General features: G+C 40.6%; 1 non-coding gene across 1 annotated transcript; it reads right to left on the bottom strand.

Annotated features, from left to right (window-relative positions):
- Positions 1–424: 424 nt before the first annotated feature.
- Positions 425–532, bottom strand: LOC130984887 (small nucleolar RNA R71). The gene has a single exon (XR_009088792.1). It is a non-coding gene; the product is annotated as a small nucleolar RNA R71 (small nucleolar RNA).
- Between the last annotated feature and the right edge of the window lie 10,792 nt (positions 533–11,324).

Here is an 11,324-nt window from a genome sequence, read left to right as displayed (position 1 = left end):
CTTCAAAGAAGAAGAACACATGGCAGCCGAAAACAACAACAATGCAAACAATGCAAGGAAGGTGCTGGGTGACTTTACTGCACCTACTCCCGACTTCTATGGGAGAAGCATCTCTATCCCTGCCATTAGAGCAAACAACTTTGAGCTTAAGCCTCAATTAGTTTCTCTAATGCAACAGAATTGCAAGTTCCATGGAAACCCATTGGAAGATCCTCATCAGTTCTTAGCTGAATTCTTGCAAATCTGTGACACTGTCAAGACTAATGGGGTTGACCCTGAAGTCTACAGACTCATGCTATTCCCTTTTGCTGTAAGAGACAGAGCTAGAATATGGTTGGATTCTCAACCTAAAGAAAGCCTGGACTCTTGGGAAAAGCTAGTCAATGCCTTCTTGGCAAAGTTCCTTCCACCTCAAAAATTGAGTAAGCTTAGAGTGGAAGTCCAAACCTTCAGACAGAAGGATGGAGAATCCCTCTATGAAGCTTGGGAAAGATACAAACAATTGATCAGAAAATGTCCTTCTGACATGCTTTCTGAATGGAGCATCATAGGTATTTTCTATGATGGTCTCTCTGAACTGTCCAAGATGTCTTTGGATAGCTCTGCTGGAGGATCTCTTCATTTGAAGAAGACGCCTACAGAAGCTCAAGAGCTAATTGAAATGGTTGCAAATAACCAATTCATGTACACTTCTGAAAGGAATCCTGTGAACAATGGGACTAATCAGAAGAAAGGAGTTCTTGAGATTGATGCTCTGAATGCCATTCTAGCTCAGAACAAAATATTGACTCAACAAGTCAATTTGATTTCTCAAAGTCTGTCTGGAATGCAAAATGCACCAAGCAGTACTAAGGATGCTTCATCTGAGGAAGAAGCCTATGATCCTGAGAACCCTTCAATGGAAGAGGTGAATTACCTAGGAGAACCCTATGGAAACACCTATAATTCTTCATGGAGAAATCACCCAAATTTCTCATGGAAGAATCAAGAGAGACCTCAACAAGGTTTCAACAACAATAATGGTGGAAGAAACAGGTTTAGCAATGGCAAGCCTTTTCCATCATCTTCTCAGCAACAGACAGAGAGTTCTAAGCAGAATACCTCTGACTTAGCAACCATGGTCTCTGATCTAATCAAAACCACTCAAAGTTTCATGACTGAAACAAGGTCCTCCATTAGGAATTTGGAGGCACAAGTGGGTCAGCTGAGCAAGAAAATTACTGAACTCCCTCCTAGTACTCTCCCAAGCAATACAGAAGAAAATCCAAAAGGAGAGTGCAAAGCCATTAACATGGCCGAATTCTGGGAGGAAGAAGAGACAGTGAACGCCACCGAGGAAGGCCTCACTGGACGTCCACTGGCCTCCAATGAGTTCCCCAATGAGGAACCATGGGAATCTGAGGCTCAAAATGAGACCATAGAGATTCCATTGGAATTACTGCTGCCATTCATGAGCTCTGATGAGTATTCTTCCTCTGAAGAGGATGAGTATGTCACTGAAGAGCAAGTTGCTAAATACCTTGGAGCAATCATGAAGCTAAATGACAAGTTATTTGGAAATGAGACTTGGGAGGATGAACCCCCTTTGCTCACCAAAGAACTGGATGACTTGTCTAGGCAGAAATTACCTCAAAAGAGACAAGATCCTGGGAAGTTTTCAATACCTTGTACCATAGGCACCATGACCTTCAAGAAGGCTCTGTGTGACTTAGGGTCAAGTGTAAACCTCATGCCCCTCTCTGTAATGGAGAAGCTAGGGATCTTTGAGGTACAAGCTGTAAGAATCTCATTAGAGATGGCAGACAACTCAAGAAAACAAGCTCATGGACTTGTAGAGGATGTTTTGGTGAAAATTGAAAACCATTACATCCCCGCTGATTTCATAGTCCTAGAGACTGGGAAGTGCATGGATGAAACCATCATCCTTGGCAGACCCTTCCTAGCCACAGCAAAGGCTGTAATTGATGTTGATAGAGGCGAACTGATCATTCAAGTGAATGAAGAATCCTTTGTGTTTAAAGCTCAAGGATATCCCCCTGTCATCATGGAGAGGAAGCATGAAGAGCTTCTCTCAAAACAGAGCCAAACAGAGCCCCCACAGTCAAACTCTAAGTTTGGTGTTGGGAGGCCACAACCAAACTCTAAGTTTGGTGTTGAACCCCCACATTCAAACTCTAAGTTTGGTGTTGGGAGGTTCAAACATTGCTCTGATCTTTTGTGAGGCTCCATGAGAGTCCTCTGTCAAGCTAATGACATTAAAGAAGCGCTTGGTTGGAGGCAACCCAATGTTTTATAATTAACTATTTCCTTTTGTTATTTTATCTTTTTTGTAGGTTGATGATCATAAGAAGTCACAAAATCAATGAAAAAAGCAAAAACAGAATGGAAAACAGGAAGAAAAACAGCACACCCTGGAGGACGCACTTACTGGCGTTTAAACGCCAGTAAGGTTAGCTGTTGGGCGTTTAACGCCCAGTCTGGCACCATTCTGGGCGTTTAACGCCAGAAAGGGGCACCAGACTGGCGTTAAACGCCAGAAAAGGGCAAGAACCTGGCGTTAAACACCAGGAAAGGGCACCAGCCCGGGGTTTAACGCCAGAATTGGCTCAAAACGTGTTTTTGAATGCCATTTGGTGCAGGGATGACTTTTCCTTGACACCTCAGGATCTGTGGACCCCACAGGATCCCCACCAACCCCACCACTCTCTCTTTTCTTCACCCATTCACCAATCACCTCAACACCTCTTTGGCCGAACACAAAGCCACCTCCATCTCCTCCATTTCTTCTTCTTCTACTCTCTTCTTTCTTCTTTTGCTCGAGGACGAGCAAACCTTTTAAGTTTGGTGTGGTAAAGCATTGCTTTTTGTTTTTCCATAACCATTTATGGCATCCAAGGCCGGAGAAACCTCTAGAAAGAGGAAAGGAAAGGCAAAAGCCTCCTCCTCCGAGTCATGGGAGATGGAGAGATTCATCTCAAGGGTGCATCAAGACCACTTCTATGAAGTTGTGGCCATGAAGAAGGGTCAACTTTGATCAAAGGTTGGACCAAGTCCTCATAGACATTTATGAAGAGGGCGTTCAATGAAATTCTTGATTCAAGAGGGGAGCAAACAAGAGACCCCACTCATCATGAAATCCCAGAGATACCTCAAGGGATGCACTTTCCTCCACAAGACTATTGGGAGCAACTGAACACCTCCCTAGGAGAATTGAGTTCCAACATGGGACAACTAAGGGTGGAGCACCAAGAACACTCCATTCTCCTCCATGAAATTAGAGAAGATCAAAGAATCATGAGAAAGGAGCAACAAAGGCAAGGAAGAGATATTGAGGAGCTCAAGCACTCCATAAGACCTTCAAGAGGAAGAACAAGCCGCCATCACTAAGGTGGACCCGTTCTTTAATCTCCTTGTTCTTTATTTTCTGTTTTTCGAAAATTTATGCTTATGTTTATCCATGTTTGTGTCTTATGAACATTAGTGTCTTAGTATCTATGCCTTAAAGTTATGAATGTCCTATGAATCCATCACCTTTCTTAAATGAAAACTGTTTTTATCACAAAAGAACAAGAAGTATAGGATTTCGAATTCATCTTTAAAACTAGCTTAATTAGTTTGATGTGGTGGCAATGCTTTTGTTCTCTGAATGTATGCTTAAACAGTGCATATGTCTTTTGAATTTGTTGTTCATGAATGTTAAAATTGTTGGCTCTTGAAAGAATGATGAAAAAGGAGACATGTTACTGAGGATCTGAAAAATCATAAAAATGATTCTTGAAGCAAGAAAAAGCAGTGAAAAAAAAAGAAGGAGAAAAACAAAAGAGAAAAAGAAAGAAAAAGAAAGAAATAAAGTTGTGATCCAAGGCAAAAAGAGTGTGCTTAAGAACCCTGGACACCTCTAATTGGGGACTTTAGCAAAGCTGAGTCACAATCTGAAAAGGTTCACCCAATTATGTGTCTGTGGCATGTATGTATCCGGTGGTAATATTGGAAGACAGAGTGCTTTGGGCCACGGCCAAGACTCAATAAGTAGCTGTGTTCAAGAATCATCATACTTAACTAGGAGAATCAATAACACTATCTGGATTCTGAGTTCCTAAAGAAGCCAATCATTCTGAATTTCAAAGGATAAAGTGAGATGCCAAAACTGTTCAGAGGCAAAAAGCTACTAGTCCCGCTCATCTAATTTGGAGCTAAGTTTCATTGATAATTTGGAGTCTATAGTATATTCTCTTCTTTTTATCTTATTTGATTTTCAGTTGCTTGAGGACAAGCAACAATTTAAGTTTGGTTTTGTGATGAGCGGGTAATTTGTATACTTTTTGGCATTGTTTTTAGTATGTTTTTTATATGATCTAGTTAGTTTTTAGTATATTTTTATTAGTTTTTAGCTAAAATTCACTTTTCTGGACTTTACTATGAGTTTGTGTATTTTTCTGTGATTTCAGGTATTTTCTGGCTGAAATTGAGGGATCTGAGCAAAAATCTGATTCAGAGACTAAAAAGGACTGCAGATGCTGTTGGATTCTGACCTCCCTGCACTCGAAGTGGATTTTCTGGAGCTACAGAAGCCCAATTGGCGCGCTCTCAACTGCGTTGGAAAGTAGACATCCTGGGCTTTCCAGCAATATATGATAGTCCATACTTTGCCCAAGATTTGATGGCCCAAACCGGCGTTCAAAGTCACCTCAAGAAATCCTAGCGTTAAACGCCGGAACTGGCACCTAAATGGGAGTTAAACGCCCAAACTGGCATAAAAGCTGGCGTTTAACTCCAAGAAGAGTCTCTACACGAAATTGCTTCATTGCTCAGCCCAAGCACACACCAAGTGGGCCCGGAAGTGGATTTTTATGTCATTTACTCATCTCTGTACACCCTAGGCTACTAGTTCTCTATATATAGGACCTTTTACTATTGTATTTTCATCTTGGCTCTTCTGGTTCCCTCTCTGGGGCCGAAACCAATGATCACTTTTGTTCTTATGTATTTTCAACGGTGGAGTTTCTACACACCATAGATTAAGGTGTGGAGCTCTGCTGTACCTCGAGTATTAATGCAATTACTATTGTTCTTCTATTCAATTCCGCTTGTTCCTTGTCCAAGATATTCATTTGCACCCAAGAACATGATGAATGTGATGATTATGTGACGCTCATCATCATTCTCACTTATGAACAAAGTGACTGACAACCACTCTTTTTCTACAAGCAAACGAGGCTCTAATGTTTATCTCTTGGATTCTTTAATCGGAATCTTCGTGGTATAGGCAGGACCTGATGGCGGCATTCAAGAGAATCCGGAAGGTCTAAACCTTGTCTGTGGTATTCTGAGTAGGATTCAATGATTGAATGACTGTGACGTGCTTCAAACTCCTAGCAGGCGGGGCGTTAGTGACAGACGCAAAAGTATCGATGGATATTATTCCGGTCTGACCGAGAACCGACAGCTGAATTCCGCGTGCTGTGACAGAGCATATGCAATCGTTTTCACTGAGAGGATGGGAGGTAGCCATTGACAACGGTGAAACCCTACACGAGCTTGCCATGGAAAGGAGTAAGAAGGATTGGATGAAGACAGTAGGAAAGAAGAGAGACGGAAGGGAAGGCATCTTCATGCGCTTATCTGAAGTTCCTACCAATGAATTACATAAGTATCTCTATCTTTATCTTTATGTTATTTTCGTTCATCACCATATCCATATGAGTCTGCCTGACTAAGATTTACAAGGTGACCATAGCTTGCTTCATACCAACAATCTCCGTGGGATCAACCCTTACTCACGTAAGGTATTACTTGGACGACCCAGTGCACTTGCTGGTTAGTTGTGCGAAGTTGTGTAATGCCATGGAATTGAATTACCAAGTTTTTGGAGTTCATGACCGGGGATTATGAGAGTTGTGAAAAGTATTGTTCACAATTTCGCGCACCAGCTAGTAATGTGGTTATAGAACAAGAGGGGATTTAAAAAGCTCAATGGGGCTAACAAGGGTGATGTAAAAGGTGGGCCAATTTGGAATAAGTGAGGAATTTAAATAATGGCCTCAATCATATGTATGCATATAAATACACTAAATAACGGACATATAGAATGGAACAAAGCAAAGATTGCAATTATAGAGAAGAAAACACACAAGAATAAAATATCATAGTTAAATAATGTAACCATATAAATAAGCTCAAAATCTCACGGGTTATGTGTTCTTTGGCTCAAAAACCATGTTCCAAATCCAACTTCAAACAAATTTAACAAAAAATTTTCAATTTAAATTAGTGAAATACTATAAAAATTTCTTGAAAAAGAAAATATTACTTCAACCAGGTAGTGGCTAAATGCATAAAATCAAACAAACATGCAAATGCAACAATTAACAAATTAACATTGGTGTTGAGAAGGGACTAACTAACCCGTGGAGATCGGTATCGACCTCCCCACACTTAAAGATTGCACCGTCCTCGGTGCATGCTGAGATGTGTAGGTGGATGGGGGTTGTGGTTCCTCAGCTGGGGCTATTTTGGTTCCTTTCCTTGCCGGTGGTTTGGAAGTAGCTTTCTCTTTACCCTTCTTGGTGGCCATCCTGAAAAGGAAAAAAGAAAGTAACTTTGAAAGCTAAGGGTTAGAGCAAGGAAGAGAGCGGAAAAGGTGGTAATCAATGCACAATAAAGAGGAATGACGTTACCACATGGTCATGACTACATGTGAAAAGTTCATCAATGGAAATATAGCAAGTGCATGTAATAACAATTAAATGCAAGATGTTTATTGGCATGCTGGCAAAGGCATGAGTAGCATAGATCAAGCATTCAATGTCCAAGTTAGATTACCATGTCTTTCAAACTAACAACATGTTTGTAATGACAATTATATATAATGAATATGATATGAAATAGGGTTTCGTGAAAAGCAGGCATTTAGAGTAGTAGGATAAAAGATACTGAAAAATAGTGCATAATGCCATATGTGCGTTTTCACAAACACTTAGCATGCATGGTAAATAATCTATTGAAAATAATAAATTGAACATGCAAGCAACCCTTTAAAAATTAAAAGATAATTACCAAACAATTTTGCAGTAATCCACAATGACCCAAATAAATTTCCAACACCAATGAAGATAATGCAATGAATAAGGGTATGCAAATAAATTGAATGAAATATAATGGAAGTGAAGAGAGATGAGAAGTGAAATAGATGAAGAAGAAGAAAGTAAGAAAAGAAGGAAGAAAGAAGAAGAGATAGAAGAGATTAGGATTAGAGAAGAAAAAAAATAAGATAATTGGCGCTGATCTGGATAAGTTGTGCGGCGCAGGTGACGCGGACGCGTGGTGCACGTGATCGCGTGGGGTGTGATGAATTCAAGTGATGTGGACGTGTGACTCGAATTGTGCTAGTAGCGCGAGAGTACCCTCGCACACACACAACTCTCTGTTTAAATGCATTTTTGCCACAAATCGAGGGTGACGCGAACGCGTGGTTGACGCGAACGCGTGGTTGGCCTAAATTTGAAAACGGCACGGACACGTGTGGCACGCGTTCGCGTGGTAGGGCTTGTGCTTTTAGCACGGCGCCAGCCCAGGTTCAGCGCGACTTTCGGCCATACACCCCTTTTTACGTCGATTTTGAGGGCACGCGTTTGCGTGGGTGACGCGGACACATGGGAGGCGTTTTTGCCACATGACGCGGACGCGTTAGCGACGCGGTCGCGTGGATCAATTTGTGCCAAAGGCACGCCTCTAGCCACGCTTTCGCGTGACTCTCTGTTCAATTTATTTCTCCCTAATGTACATACGACGCGGACGCGTCGGAGACGCTGGCGCGTCGCGTGCGATTTTTTCTCTCTCTTTTTTTTCTTTTTTTGATGCAGTATGCAGAATGCAATGCTAACATGAATGTTATACAGAATTCTAGGTTCAATTAAAACTCAAAAACAAACAAAACATACTAGAATTAAAACTGAAAAGGGACGATCATACCATGGTGGGTTGTCTCCCACCTAGCACTTTTAGTTAAAGTCCTTAAGTTGGACATTTGGCGAGCTCCTTGTCATGGTGGCTTATGCTTGTACTGATCCAGGAATCTCCACCAATGTTTGCAAATCCAATATCCTCCGGGATCCAAAACTTTGTTTCTACACCCGTCTTTAAGTGGATCCTGATGATTCCATCCGGGTAGCAGGCAATCTGAATCCTCAGGGGAGCTGTCAAATAACTTTCTAGAATCCTCAGGGGAGCTGCCAAATAACTTCCTAGACCCATTCAACTGAGCTCTACACCAACCTTTGTGTTTAAACTTTGAGCTTCCAACCATAATGAACCTTGTAGGACAATTCTTACCACTGTCCATTTTTCTCTTACTCTTTATGCCACAAAGAGCTCTAAGTTGACCATCTGTCTCCAGTAGCCCGTATTCAAGTGGAATTAGAAAGTTAAGGGATATGAATTTTACCCACTTGAATGTTGTGAAGGATGATGGCAACTTAGGGGGAGGTGTTTCTAATGAACGTGCAAGCTCCACTCCCTTGTGCTCTTCTTTGACGTCTTCCACCTCTTTGCAAGCTTCTTCAATTTCAACCTCTTCCTCTTGGTGGATTTCTTCCAATTCAATCTCTTCTTCATTGTTCACCCAGGGCATGGGAGGTTGTGCTTCTTCTTCTTTAATGTCAATGTTAAGTCCAATAGGAGAGGATTCAAATGTAGATAAGAATTCATTAATGATTGAATCCATCTCTTGATCGTCTCCTTCAAAGTCTTCAACCATGATATGCTTTGGAGGTTGTACACCCTCCTCAACATTAGTTTCAAACGTCTTTGAAGGAGGCTCTATAACTTGACTTTCCCATGGAGGTTCAGCATCTCCTAAGTCTTCAACCACTGCATCCTCTTCCTCTTCAATAATTCCGGCTTCCTCCACTTGTTCCAGTACAAGTTTATGCTCCTTACTATCCACCGGAGTTTCTAATGTCTCTTTCATGCTACGTTCTTCATTAGATTGTCCACATGAAGCCATGGGGGTTCTTTGAGTGTCCGAACATCTGGAAGCTAATAGATTTATTGCTTGCTCCAGTTGATGAAGGGTTGCATGAAATTGGTCTACTGATTCCTTGAGGTGAGCCTGTGATTCTTGGGTCGATCCAAAAATTGGCAGTGGTAGTTCTTGGGAGTAATTGGAGTTGGATTGGGGTGGTTCTACATATGGTTCATACGGTTCATAAGTTGGTTGGTATGGTGGATATGGGTTAGGGTCATATGGAGGTGAGTGTGGGAAAGGGGCTTGTGAGTGTGGTGGTTCAAAGTTATGTTGTGAGGATGGTCTCTGAGCATACGGTGGGGCTTGTTGGTATGCATTGTAGGATGGTCTTTGTCTGTGATATCTAGGAGGGTGTTGTTGCCTAAAGGGTTGATCAGATCCTCTTGGCTCCGTCCATCTTTGATTGCTTTGACCTTGATGCATATTCCTGTTATAGCTTCCATTCCTTGCAACAAAATTAGAACTAAACTTAAAGCGAGAGGGGTGAGAATTCATAGTAGTTATCAGAAATAAGAGGGAAGAGAGAAAACAAATAAATAAGTAAATGAAAAAAATATTTTTTTTGAAAAATATTTACAATAACCAATAATAAGGTACACGTTTGCAATTCCCCGGCAACGGCGTCATTTTGAAGAACTGAAGATTGATGGTTTAGAAGTTATAGTAAACTCTCGTTGTAAGTATAGTTACTAAACCAAGCAATCAACCTTTCTTACAAACGTTTTGGTTGTCACAAGTAACAAACCACTAAATAAATTGATAACCGAAGTACTTAAACCTCAGGTCGTCTTCTCAAGGAATTGCAGAGAGGTATGACTTATTATTGGCTATGAAAAAGGTAAAAATTTGGGGGTTTTGAGAATGAGGAACAAGTATGATAAATGACAAGCGAAATAAATAAATAACTAAAAAATAAACTCTTGGCAAGATATGAAAATTTGGAAGTTCTATCCTAGTTGCTCCTATGAGAATGAAAGTTAATCCCACTTAGTTAACCTTTGCGTAAGCAAGGGAAAGTCAAGTAAACTAATTGGTTAGATTTCCCAGGTCCTAGCCAAATCCTAAGGAAAGACTAGAGTTAGTGGAATTCCAGTTAATTAGCCGACATAACAATCAATCATGAATAGTTGATAACTCAAGAGTTTCCAGTTAATCAATTAAAGCCAATAATAAAAAAGCCAAATGAAAAGTCATAAATCTGGAAAAATCAAACTACGTTTAAACATAAATTTAAGTCCTGACATGGAAAGATTCATAAATCAAATGGGCAACAAAAGTGATTAACAGATAAAAGTATTAGAGTATCTAAAAGTAGAAGAGAAATATAAATTAAAGAATATTAAACCTGTGATTGAAGAAGATGAAATCCTAATTCTAAAAATCCTAATCCTAATCCTAATCCTAAGAGAGAGGAGAGAACCTCTCTCTCTAAAAACTACATCTAAAACTATGAAAAGTGAATTATGAAAGCATAACTATGAATGGATGCATTTTCCAACTTTATAGCCTCTAATCTGTGTTCTCCGGGCCAAAAACTGGGCAAGAAACAGCCCAGAAGCCACTGATTGTGAAATCTAGTCCGTACAGGTCGTGGAAAAGTGACGCGGAGGCGTCATCCACGCGTCCGCGTGGATTGAAGTTCGCAGATGCGACGTGTCCGTGTGGAGCACGCATTCGCATCGCCTATCTGTACGGCCACTATGGCAAATTATATATCAAATCGAAGCTCCAGACGTTAGCTTTCTAATGCAAGTGGAACTGCATCATTTGGATATCTGTAACTCAAGTTATGATCGTTTTAGTGTGAGAGGGTCAGGCTGACAACTTTGCAGTTCTTTCAACTTCTTGTATTCCTTCCACTTTTGCGTGCTTTCTTTCCATCCTCTAAGCCATTCCTGCCCTGTAATTCCTGAAATCACTTAACACACATATCAATGCATCTATTGGTAATAAGAGAGGATTAAATAAAACGAAATAAAAGCTAAAGAAGCATGTTTTCAATCATAGCACAAAATCAGGAAGGAAAATATAAAACATGCAAATCATATGAATAAGTGGGTAAATAGTTGATAAAAACCACTCAATTGAGCACAAGATAAACCATAAAATAGTGGTTTATCACTCCACGGATATCTTGTTTAAATCCGCCTTCGACAAGCTCGGACTACAAGATAAAGAGCTCAGAGCATATCCGAATAGCTTGTTCGGACTTGGAGACACTCCAATCCAACCACTTGGATATATCTCATTAAACACAACCTTTGGAAAAGGAATTCTGTCCAGGACATTTAACATAGAC

The sequence above is a fragment of the Arachis stenosperma genome, chromosome 5 (genome assembly GCF_014773155.1).
Source record: "Arachis stenosperma cultivar V10309 chromosome 5, arast.V10309.gnm1.PFL2, whole genome shotgun sequence".
Lineage (NCBI taxonomy): Eukaryota > Viridiplantae > Streptophyta > Magnoliopsida > Fabales > Fabaceae > Arachis > Arachis stenosperma.
This window is presented reverse-complemented; position numbering and strand designations above follow the sequence as displayed.